The following is a 13,530-nucleotide window of genomic DNA, read 5'->3' as shown; positions in this document are numbered from 1 at the left end:
AAGAGCACTCTCCATGTTATGAAAAGTTATGAATGACATGTACATGATATGTATGAATGACATGAATATGATATGCTATGAATGACATGTACATGATATGTATGAATGACATGAATATGATATGTTATGAATGACATGTATATGATATGCTATGAATGACATGAACATGATATGCTATGATATGATATGTATATGACATAATATTTTACTTTGTATGGCTTGTACCAAAAGGGTGGGCTCCTTATGCGCCCCTAGGTCGATGGACTAAGAAACGGGCCTAGTAAAGGGTGGGCTGTAATACCCACTAAGCTTGTAAGATAAATATATGAATGTAGGATTTTTCCTTAGAAAAATAATAGGAAGTGAGTTGAAGCAAAAAGAAATAAAATGAAATAAAAAGAAGAGGAGGTCAAGGATTGAACCATGAACCTCTTATATTATATTTCATAGAATTAATTAGTAGAAACCAATTGGGATAGAGAGAAGATGTTGATAACAAAGGAGGGAAACTCTTGATAATGGTAAGAATAAAAGCTAGACAAAAGAAAACAAGAAAGGAACAAGAGAAAGGCAACTTGTCTTCCTCCCTTTCTCTCCTTCTTCCTCTTTGTTGTTGCCGAAAATTTAAAGAGGGAATTAAGAGGATTCAATCCCCCTTATTTCATCATGAATGGTAAGAATAAATGAATAAATAAAATAAATAGGAAATAGGAAAAAAAAAGGGCTAAGGGAGAAGGAAAGCAAAAATCAATTTTGCTACCTCTTCCCCCTTAACATAAAAGGGAGCAAGAAAAGAGAAGGTTATTTTTCTCTCATTTTCTCTCATTCTTCCTCTCCCTCACCGAAACCATCAGTCCCCTCTCCTCCATCTTCGGCCCCAAAGCCAAGGTTTTCTCCTAAGAAAGCCTAAGATACAAGGAGGACTAAGCAAGGGAATCAAGGGAAAGGAACTAGAAGAAGAGGCTACTTCTTCCATCACCATACCTTAGATCCACAAGCGAAAAGGATGTAAGCTTCCCCTCACCTGTGGTACAAGGATTTTTATGTGATTTCAGATTTTATAAGGATTAGAAAACCTTGGAAGGAATTTAAGAAAAATTCGGCCAAAGAAAGGGTTTTCAAATCTAGGAAGGTTTAAACAAGTCCTTATTTCATGATATTTTTCTATGCTATGTAGGAAGGATTTTCTTCATGTTTTTATACCTAAATGATGCTTGATCAGAGGAGTACCTAACCCTAGAATTTCGGCCAAAAATATTTTAAAGAGGTTAGGGAAAATATTGTGTAACCAAACTAATGCAAGATTCTCTCCATGAACTATTAAGGATCTTTTATTGGTTTTCTTGCTTAAAAGTTACTTGGAACCAAAAGAAATCCATTTATATGTTTCGGCCAAGAAAAGGTCTTAGGGTTAGGAAGACCTTTAAATTTTAAGTAACCATGTTTGTATGATAGAATATAGAGTTTTCTTAAAGAATTGCATGTTGAACATTGCTAGAAATTCATGAACTCTTATTTTAGATTTTCAGCCATGATAAGATGGATAGTTAGAAAAGCTTAAACAAAATTCTAATATACTCAAGACCTCTGTGATATTATGATATGAAAGTTGTTTAATGTTATTATGTTTAAATTGAGTATAGGAAAATTAGTTACATGATATATGACATGTAAGATCACAAGGGTCCTAGCTTGTTTATGAACCAACTTTGTATATGATGTTCTTAGTAATTTTTGCCATGAAATTTGCTTAGGTTTTCCATGCTTTAGGCCAATTAAAACCTAGTTTAAAGAATGGTAGGTTTCGGCCATGAGGAAAAATAAAAGAAAAGGGAAAGAAACCTAGGAAGCCTAAGACACAATTCACATGTATGTTTATTATGCTTGTCTTTATACATGCTATGAAACTTGTATGATTTCTTATGCTTTTAGGCTATTTGAAGCAAGTTTATATACTGTTGAGTTTCGGCCAAGTAGGGTTTAAAAGACCTAGAGGCCTTAGAAATGAAACCAAATGTGTTAAAAGTGCTTCTTATGAAAATAGGATAATGTGTTGATTGTGTCACATGCTTGTATAATTTTTCCATGACCTAAATGAACTATTGTATGTTTCGGCCATGACGAAATAGATGCCCTAGAAACCCTAGAACAAGAATTAAATATGCTTATGTCACTTGACATGGAATATGATAAGTAGAAAGACAAAGTTCCCATGCTATATGTTGTTTAATGACCTAATTGAGGCTAGGGTAAGGTTCGGCCATACATGTTGTATAATGTTTTGTTATGAATTTATACATGATGTTAGTTCAAGTTCACATGCTTGTATGTTTGTTTTTAGCCCTCATGAACACTTGTTAAAAGTTTGATTATGACATATGTTAAGGGCTTGAAGGACTTAGGAACTAGCTCAATATGCTTACTATGTTACTTGAAAAAAAAAATGCTATAAATATGGTTTAAGGTTTCCATGCTTTCATGACATTTGGGACCTTGTTTATATACTGATAGGGTTCGGCCACATGAGTTTAAGGACTTGGAGAACTTAGAAACCAAGTAAATCATACTTATAATGCTTCCTATGAAATTCATGTAATGATAATTTAGGTTTCACATGCTTGGAGGTTGTTTTTACCTAAATTGAGACCTAAGGGGGTTCGGCCATGATAGGAACCCAAGGGTTTAGGAAGCTTAGAACCCAAGTTAACTATGTTACCATGTTTCTTATGATAGTATAATCACATGATACACCCTTATGCTTAACCATGTATGCTTGTGATTTATACCTTTTTATGATATGATATGTGGATAGAGATATGCATGTTTTATGATATGATATGTGTTTAGAAATATGCATTCTTTGATGATATGTTATGTGCTTAGAATATGCATGCTTGATGATATGCTATATGCTTAGAATATGCATGTTTTTATGATATGATATGTGTTTAGAAATATGCATGCTTTGATGATATGTTATGTGCTTAGAATATGCATGCTTGATGATATGCTATATGCTTAGAATATGCATGCTTTTTATGATATGCTATGTGGAAGGAAATATGCATACTTTGATGATATGCTATGTGCTTAAAATATGTATGCTTTTATGATATGCATGTTAATATGATGTATGCCTAAGTGATGCATACTTTTATATGATGTATGCCTAAGTGATGCATACTTTTATGACATGATGTATGCCTAAGTGATGCATACTTTTATGACATGATGTATGCCTAAGTGATGCATACTTTTATATGATGTATGCCTAAGTGATGCATACCTTTATGACATGATGTATGCCTAAGTGATGCATACTTTTATATGATGTATGCCTAAGTGATGCATGCTTGTATGATGTATGATATGTATAAGTATGACATGTATTTTACTTTGAATGGCTTGTACCAAAAGGGTGGGCTCCTTATGTGCCCCTAGGTCGAATTACGGGCCTAGTAAAGGGTGGGCTCCTTACGTGCTCCTAGGTCGAGCTACGGGCCAAGTTTCCTAGTAGGATCAAGACTAGCTACCTTGGATCTACTTAGGATGCGCGCATTATGTATGTATGTGGTACTAAGCCGGGATCCCCAATATGTTGATATTATGTTCAAGTATATATGTAAGAATAAATGGTTTTAAAGATCATGAGACATACACATGTTTTTCGGATACATGTTTTCAAAATCATATTGCATATACTTTATGATCATGTTGTGACAATGCTATGATTTATGATATGCCATGATTAGATATGACTATGATATGTTCCATGCTATGCTTTAAGGGATGAGATGCCATGATTAGATATGATTATGTTATATTTCATGCTATGCTTTAAGAGATGATATGCCATGACTAATTATGATTTTGTTATGTTGCATGATATGATTAAAGAATATGATATGTTATGCCATGACTAGTTGAGATCATGTTATGTTGATATATTATTTGATTATGTAATGATTTTTGGTTTTAGTGAGTAGGAAAGGAACTTACTGAGCCATGAGTGCTCACAGCTTACTTTCCTTGTACCGCAGATAAAGGAAAAAGCTGGATGTGCTAAAGGAGCAGCAGGAGAGGCAAAGAGATGTGTGTGGCGGTGGCTAGGCAACCAAATAAGAACCTGCTTTAAGAACTTTTAAGAATTACACTTTGGTTTCATAAATTGTAGTACTACATGGTTGACTTGATGTTATGTTTTTATTTATCTTGTTATCATGTTATGGAAACCATATTAGTGTAGTTCGGATATGCAAACAAAAGAAAAGTTTTTATTAATCTAAGAAAAAATTATTTTAAGTCTTCCGCTGTAATATGTACGTAGAGTATCGTAGCCCCGTCCCTTAGGGTTAGCAGGGAGGGCGGGCGTTACAGGTCTCCTTACGTGCCCCAAGGTCGAGCTACGGGCCTAGTTTTCCTAGTAGGTTCAAGACTAGCTACCTTGGGTCTACTTAGGATGTGCGCATTTATGTATGTATGTGGTACTAAGCCGGGCCCCCTCATGTTGAGATTATTTTTAAGTACTATATGATATTATTTTTAAGACATTGGCACATGACATGAAGCATGTTTTGAAAATCATCTTGCACATGACATCATCCATGATTTAAAGGACATCTTGCATATATGTTTATGATATGGAATGATATGATATGTTGCTTACTCACATGCTATGATAGGATGTTCTTCATACGATGATATGATTTGTCATGATGCTTATTTTTTTACGATATGACATGATATGTTATGATGCTTACTTTACATTATGATATGAATGCCATTTATGCCATGATAAGTTTAGGTCATGATATGATGTTTACTTTATGCTTGATATGATAAGTTTATGCCAAGATATGATGCTCACCTTATGCCATGATATGATTGTTATTTATGCCATGCTATGATTTCCATTTATGCCATGATATGAGTTTCATTCATGCTATGATATTGATATGATTACTTTTATATGATATGTACGGTTTTTGTGAGTAGGAAAGGATCTTACTAAGCCTTGTGTGCTCATAGCTTACTTTCCTTGTACCACAGATAAAGGTAAAGGATGGATAAACTAAAGGAGCAGCAAGAGGGTCAAAAAGATGTGTGTGGTGGTGGCTTGGCTAAAAGAAATAAATGACCTGCTTATGCTTATTTTATGTTGATGACTTGAATGACTATTTTTATTTACGCTTATGTTAGGAATGGATGATTATGATTCCTTAAGTTTATAACCATGCTGAGCATATTGGTATGATTAGTTATGTTATGATTTAAATACTTTCGCTGTTTTGAAAAGAAAAATCAATAAGTAAACTATTTGTACGTACGCTATGTAAAGTAGAAAGTAAGTAACCCCGTCCTCACTAGGCAGGAGTGGAGGGCGGGCGTTACAGTAGCATACTTTTTGACCAAATAAGTCTAGATCAATGATAGATTGTTCTTCAATCTACAGCTCTTTTTAGCATCTTTATCCTGCTATAATGTTATTCTTTAAGATTATGTTGCATTGATTTCTAAAAGTTGCATGACATCTCTCTACTTTGCCTTCAAAACTAACGATTTATGTTGTTTCAGGTAATTACTGCAGCCATTCCTACTATAGTTGGTGAAAACCTTAACGTGTTCATGACTTTAAAATAGTATATTCCAGATTTTCTTAAGGTGAGGACACAAATTTAATGAGGAATATACTTTATAAGCTGTTAACATCTAAATTGGTATCCTATGCATCAGCTTGATGATGTAATAGATCTTGAGATTCCAAGAGGAAGAAATAGACTTGTTTCTTTAAATAGTGAAACTTAAATTAAAGATTAGAAAGTTAACTGATGTAACATGCCACTCCACTTCTCTTTTTATGATTTAGCTCATGATCAATATAAACTGAAAGTATTAATCCAAAGCCTATGGTAACTTTCTGGATTCATTTTTATTTAAGGCATTCTTTCCTTTAATGGCCCCTTTTAGAATTTAATGTATGACTTACTCCTTAGCATCATATGGAGTGTGTGGGAACGTTTGCATTAGATTGTACCTTTTAGAATTAATGCTGCTTGATCACTGGGAAAAATAATGTTTGCATGGTTTATAATAGAAGCTTTGTATGCAGTGACATAGAATGAAAATTCTGCTTAATAAGAAATTTAAGAGCCAACATATTGTTTCAAGAAGTTACCATTTATGTTACATAGATAACGCTTTTTGCACTTCTGTTAGATGACTATATCAAATAGTTTTTATGGTTATGTAACATTTATGTAGTGCAATTAGAATCACGCGTACAGTTTAGTTTCTAATTTGTAATATATATCTTTATTCGAATAGGTGTCCTCAAGAGTATTGGGAAGAATGCCGACAAGCTAAAAAAATGGAGAGACTTTAACAAATTAAGGAGCACTAGGAGCTGCAATCCCTCCTCTTCACCGACATCTAAATAGAAAATCTCGTGTTATATTGTTCTACCTTTGTTTTAATAGTGTTATCATTTTATTGGTTACTTATGAAATTTTGTTGGTTGCTTATGAAATTTCTTCAGAATGTTATAGATATTATTTTTGAATGTTAGAAAATTATATATTAAATTTTATTTTGAAATTTAGTATTTTGAATGATTTATAATATTGGAAAATTGTGTATTAATTTTTTTTTATTTTTTATCTAAAAAGGACAATGGTTTTTCACCGATGTCGTAGATAGTTTAAAACTATTGTTGAAGACCCTGTTATTAAAGGTAGACACTCAAAGACAAAGGTGAAAAACTGTTGTCTTTGAGGAAAAGACAACAGTTTTTCACCGTTGTAAAAATGTTGTCTTTGCCTTCAAAGACAACGGTTAAAAACTATTATCTTTGGGCAACCCTTTTAACAACAGTTCTAAATGGGCTACGACAACAGTGAAAAACCGTTGTTGTTAGATTTTTTTCTTGTAGTGTGAGATTTGGGTGTCAATGGAGCCAGTTGAGGAAGTTGGATGATAGTGGGCTCTTTTTCTTGCTGGTAGACTGGGTTAGGATGACTATGAATTTGATGGTGCAAAAGGGAATGCAGACCCATCACTCAAAAAATCATTGGACTGGGAAGAAGGTGGCAAACAGGAAGTTGAACTCATAAAAAATGACATGTCTAGAGATAATTATTTTTCAACTAGACCAATCTTAACACTTATATCCTCTATGATTGAGCGGGTATCCCAAAAAACACAAGGGATGGAATGGGCTTGTAGCTTGTGTATTGTGGTGGAGGGAAAGAGAGGATAATACAAACACTCAAAAACCTGTAAATGTATGCAGGAAAGATCCTGATGGTAAAGAAATTGAGTTGGGGAATAATTGGAGAGTGTCTTGCTAAGGAGAATATTTAAGAGGTATGTAGCCATTTGGAGGGCATGATGCTAAAATGATGGGTTTATATGTAAAATACCAAAAAATAGAGGATAATAATAAGGGGAATTTTCTGGAATTTTTGGAGATTTTTCGGGAATTTTTTGGAACTCGTATGGACGAGTTTATGGGGAAAAAAGTGAGTTCCGAAAAGGCCTGTTTAGGCTACCCAATTAAACGAGGAAAAGTTTTATTTGTTTATTTCCTTTTCCTAAATCCTTTCTCTTATTTCTTTTTCTCCCCCGATACTGTGTTGTTTCCCCTTTCCCCCGCGCGCCGCGCCTTCTCCTCCGTGCCCTAACCGGCGCCGCTCGGCGGTTCCTCCTCCCCGAGTATACAACCCCTCGGCCATTTCATCTCCTTCCCTTTCATTCATTTGCGAAGCTTCTGCCCTAGATTTGTCGTCGCACGGAGCAGCGTCGAGACCCCCTTCTCTTCCTCCTCGCCGAGCGACGGCGATTTCTTCCTCTCTGTCGAGGCTGTGTCGCTGCCGTCCACTGCGGAATCACATCCGACGGCGCCGACACCCCAGGTGCTGTGCCCTAGCGCCGACCGCAGTCCCTTTGTTCCCTCACATCTCCGCCGACGCCGCCTCCCAATTCCTCTCCCCTCCTCTGGTCCGACGAGACATTGCCGGCCCCTCTTCTGTGCTGGTGCCCTAACAAGCCGTCGGCGTCGCATGGAGCAGTGTCGCTCCTCACTGTGCCGTCTCTCCTCTATGGGCACCCGAACCCTATTTTAACCGGTGCTCTAGCCATCTCCACACGATCGCCTGATTTCCTTTGTCTCTACATGCCACTACCGATCCATCGCCAGTGTTCCTGTGCCCTTGGCTCCGTCTCCTCTTCAGAGTAAGGTTGTTCAGGTGAGGTAACAACAAGGTGAGTTGGGTTTCTATTTGATCTGTAAACTCCATTGTGTGATCTTGTTGTATGATCTGTTTGATTTTCAACAGTGATTCCAGCAGTGTGGTTCGGTTCTGCAGGGTGGTGTACTGTAGATCAACAATCAAGGCTGTAATTGTGATCGTGAGGTGAAGTAGGACTTGCTGTGGGCTGTTCTTGGTTCGGCAGCAACTTCATCCAACCACTCACTTTATTCTAATAGCCACAGCAGTTGTGAATTGAGGTAAGGTATAAGGTTTTGATCTTGTGGTCGATGATTGATAGATAGGATTAGGTAGTTTGGAATTGATCTAATGGTGGATTGGGGATTAGGTAATTAACCCTAATTTATCGTTAGACTTTATTTAGATAAGTTGATGATTATTATTTAGGGTTTTGCCCTAAATGGTTTTAAGGATTTATTTAGCAATTCATTTGAATTTTAGCTAAATAAAAGTATATCTATTGGTATTACAGGACTTTGACGCGAGACGAATATCTCGACGTCTGATTTGGACTGGATAGGACCTTTCTTATTGGAGACGGGTACTTTTGACTTTATGTCTTTGATATGCATAGTAGTGAATTTAACAAATAGTAATAATTATGTTTCTTATTTGTTTCGGTTAGTCACTACCCGATACCTGTTACATGCTTGGTTGATTGCTTGTTTTGCATCTCATGTTATTACTTACCTGATTATACATGCTTATAGGGGTAGTGATATAACCATGCTTCACCATGTTCAGAACCTAGGTGTGATACCTTATCTGATCTGTGTACCCTTGATATGATTTATTGACTATGGTGTACATCATATATGTATATAGATTGGTTCAGTATATTACCATGCTTAGTGTCATGCACCATTTGCATGATTGCATGCTGTGTGATAGATTGCTCCATTATTGTCGAGCACATCGCCAGTTTCATCACTGTTCGGTGCTCCGTTGTGACTCTCATGGGTAGCGTGACGCAACGTGGTAGCACGTCAGTTTGCTCGTTCGGTGCTCCGTTGGTCCGCTCATGGGTAGTGTGATTGCAGTGTGGTAGCACGTCGGGATCCCTCCCCGTCATCGTGTGCCGAGAGATGAGAGCATTGTGCTCCCCCATTTATGATTTGGGGTAGGAGGATGTGCGTCCTCCGACAGCATCCCGTTCTCTCGGTCACTCATCAGGAGTAGTGATGCAGAGTGCACGGTTGTCACAGCCCTACCCACTCGGTCTCACCATTGTTTGTGAGATGACTGACTGGCGTCAGGGGTGACCATGACTGCATTGGCATCATACGCATTGATGCATTTATTTCTTGTGATTGTGTTTGCTGCATTTATTTGCTGCATATTGGTTGGATGCCTATGCTTGACATGCATACAGGATTTCTATACCTCTCGGACTATTTATCCTTGTACCGGGTCCTGGTTAGTACAGTATTCTCCTGTTTATTTCAGTTTACATTTACCTTTATTACATCAGGAGACTGTACGCATGTTTAGTGCTAGATGTTATTTCCTTACTATGTATATCAGTTGTTACCCGCTGAGTGTTGGACTCACACCCTCCTCCGTTGCTATTTTCAGGTTGATGCTGTCCGGAGGAGTTCCAGTCGCTATTCCCATACAGACCACAAGGACGTGTGGTTTATCTTTTGGTTTTCTTTATCAGACTATTTCTGTTTGATGCACTTGGATTATGGTTTTTGTGTTATGGATATTGCACTGTCGATGATTTTCATTCAAATTTGTTTTACTACATGCCTGTCTGGATGGCAGAAGAGGTGAGTTGATTTTATCATCAGATTTGAGTTTTATGAGTGTAGTGGAGTAGGGTTGGTTTTGAGTCTGCTTATCACTGTTCAGTTTGTTTACTATTTAACTGCGTGGTTGTGTCAGCCAGAGGCTGAAATTGATATAAACTGCGTGGATGTCTGTGTTATTGTTTGTTTATTATTGTTATTATTCCATCCGCATGTGGCTGAGGTATATGGTAATGTAGAAAGTTTCAGATTGTCCGCCGTACAGGGGAGATGCTGTCGAAATTTCTTCGGACAAGGACTCCTCCGGGGCGTGACAATCTATTTGGTATCAGAGCCAGGTTACGATACTTGCTATGTGTTCTGGATATTCGAGATTTATCTGATACCAATTTATTTGGTATTAGAGCTCAAGTTTTACGATCTTTACTTTCATATTTTGGATATTTGGAATAACACGATACCAATTTATTTGGTATCAGAGCGCCAAGTTGGCGATACTTGTTTGATTTTCGTGTTACGGATTTTTGAGATTTATCTGATACCAATTTATTTGGTATTAGAGCGGGTTATGATACCTGATTTTGGTGTTCTGGATATTTGGATATCTATTTCGGTTTGTACGAATTTCTGTTATGGTTATGTTTCGGACTTCCGTTTCGGGTTTATATGGATTTCCAGCGATTTTCTCGTTCAGAATTTTGAGGTCAAATTGGGGACTAGACAGCGACGGAACATCTCCAGACAACAATTAGGTATGATGTTATTTTGTAATTTTTATACTTGTAGTAATATCTGTGATATAACTTAACAGATATGGAGCGATATACACATTTATGTGATTCTAGATCCATGTTTAGATTTATTGAATTGATGGTGAGTTAGTAGATATATTTATTAAGGATATGCTACTTGAGAATAGATTGATTCTAGTTGTGTTTTGATTCTAGATGCTATAGACTAGAATAGTATGTGCCTAGTATGTAGAGATAACTTCACGTTTCTGATGCATCAATTGTCTACCTTCCCTAGAGTGTTTACAAGCATCTACACTACATTTATTCTAACATTGAGCAGTAGCATGCTGCATCAAGAATCTTTTCCCCTCTCGAAAGGACAATTCCTGTCTAAACAGGATACTTCCTATAATTATAAGGAATACATTCTCCATATGACCTCCACTGAGTATGAGTTTCGAATAGTAGTTAACTATGATTATGCCTGATATTTCAAGTGAAGATAACTAAACAGCTGATTTACTGCTCTTCACATCATCTCCTTATCGCAAGTAGATCATTTAGGGTGAACAAATACGTGATACGATATGGGCTTAGTTGTTGCCAATTCTTGATTAACAGACACTTAATATACTATTTTTTTTATCATCCTCACGCTGACTGAACTCACATCCTAAAGATCTATATCTCTAGGCCTAAGATTGATCTTTATCTAAAGTTGGTTAAAAAATTAAAGAGCCATAGTCACATGCTCATAGATATTGGTAGCTCGCATTCTTTTATATCTTGTACTTTTATATGGGAGATTGGCAGCGATTGACTGTCTCTCTACCGTCCGATGATACTTTGGACGTCACCCAAGAGGTCAGAGGTTGCCTGTTAGATTTAGGCAACCTAGTACTTACGGTGGATCTTATAGTATTGGAAATGGTCGATTTTGATATTATACTTGGCATGGACTGTTTGTTAGCATATCATGCCACAGTTGATTGCCAGACGAGGGGGGTCACATTCCGGTCTCCGAACCAACCCTCGTGGGATTTCACTTGCATCAGAGACGACGACATATCGATCATTTCGGCGATTCAGGCTCAGAAGCTGCTGTCACATAGTTGTCAGGGTTTTCTGTTATCTTTGATTAGCACTGAGGACAACAGTAGTTCGCAGCTCTCTGATGTTCCGGTAGTCCAAGAGTACCCAGATATATTTCCAGAGGAACTACCAGGTTTGCCTCCCAGAAGGCAAGTGGAGTTCGCTATTGAGCTGATTCCGGGGACCACACCGGCATCGAAAGCTCCTTATCGTATGGCGCCAAAAGAGTTGAACGAGATGAAGGTTCAACTCCAGGAGCTTTTGGATAGGGGATTTATTCGCCCTAGTGTTTCTTCATGGGGTTCTCCGGTGTTATTTGTCAAGAAAAAAGACGACACTCTGAGGTTATGTATTGACTACAGACAGCAGAATGCAGTGACCGTCAGAAATAAATATCCATTACCATAGATTGAGGATTTGTTTGATCAGCTTAGAGGTACATCAGTGTATTCTAAGATTGATCTACGATCCGGATATCATCAGCTGAGAGTCAGAGATTCTGATATCCAGAAGATAGCTTTTCGTACCAGATACGGTCATTATGAGTTTTTGGTAATGCCATTTGGGCTTACCAATGCTCCAGCGGTGTTTATGGACTTGATGAACCGCATCTTTCTGGAGTATTTGGATTAGTTTGTTATCGTTTTCATTGATGACATATTGGTCTACTCGCGTTCCGAGGAGGATCATGCACAGCATCTTCGCATAGTCTTGGAGATTCTTAGACGACATCAGCTGTATGCGAAGTTCAGCAAGTGTGCATTCTGGCTATCCTCAGTCGATTTTCTGGGACATGTGGTCTCGAGCAGAGATATTTCAGTAGACCCTCAGAAGATCGAGGCTATCACCAGTTGAGAGCAGCCGAAGTCAGTACAGGAGATCCGCAGTTTTCTGGGACTGGCTGGTTATTATCGACGTTTTGTCGAGGGTTTCTCGCATATTGCAATGCCGCTGACACGTCTTACCCGGAAAGGCATGAAGTTCACGTGGTCCGAGGATTGTGAGACTAGCTTTCAGGAGCTAAAGCGAAGATTAGTGTCGGCTCCAGTTTTGGTTTTACCTTCTGGAGAGGATGGATTTGTACTCTACACTGACGCGTCTCTTTAGGGTTTGGGCGCTGTTCTGATGTAGCACGGTAGGGTAGTCTCCTATACTTCTCGACAGTTGAAGGAGCATGAGAAGAACTACCCAGTTCATGATCTGGAGTTAGCTGCCATCATATTTGCTTTGAAGCTTTGGCGACATCATTTATACGGCATTACATTTGAGATTCTCACTGATCATAAGAGTCTCAAATATATTTTCACTCAGAAGGAGCTTAATCTCCGACAGAGGAGATGGATGGAGTTTCTGAAGGACTACGATTGTACCATTAGCTACCACCCGGGGAAAGCTAATGTGGTTGCCGATGCACTCAGCAGGAAGTCCAGAGGGATTTTGGCTTGCCACCGAGTTTCAGTTACAGACTTGGTTCAGGGTTTCTCCGAGTTAGACCTTGAGGAGAAGGGACCTACAGAGCAGGGTATTCTTGTTACCATGTTTGCTCAGTCATCGATCAGGACGAGGATCCGAGAGGCCCAGGCTGGTGATCAGCATTTGCAGTTTATTGGCAGCCAGATAGCTTCCGGGCAGCAGACCGAGTTCACACGAGACGAGGAGGGTATTGTATACTTCCGGGGCAGATTA

Source organism: Zingiber officinale, chromosome 1B, assembly GCF_018446385.1.
Source record: "Zingiber officinale cultivar Zhangliang chromosome 1B, Zo_v1.1, whole genome shotgun sequence".
NCBI classification, from domain to species: Eukaryota; Viridiplantae; Streptophyta; class Magnoliopsida; order Zingiberales; family Zingiberaceae; genus Zingiber; species Zingiber officinale.
This window is presented reverse-complemented; position numbering follows the sequence as displayed.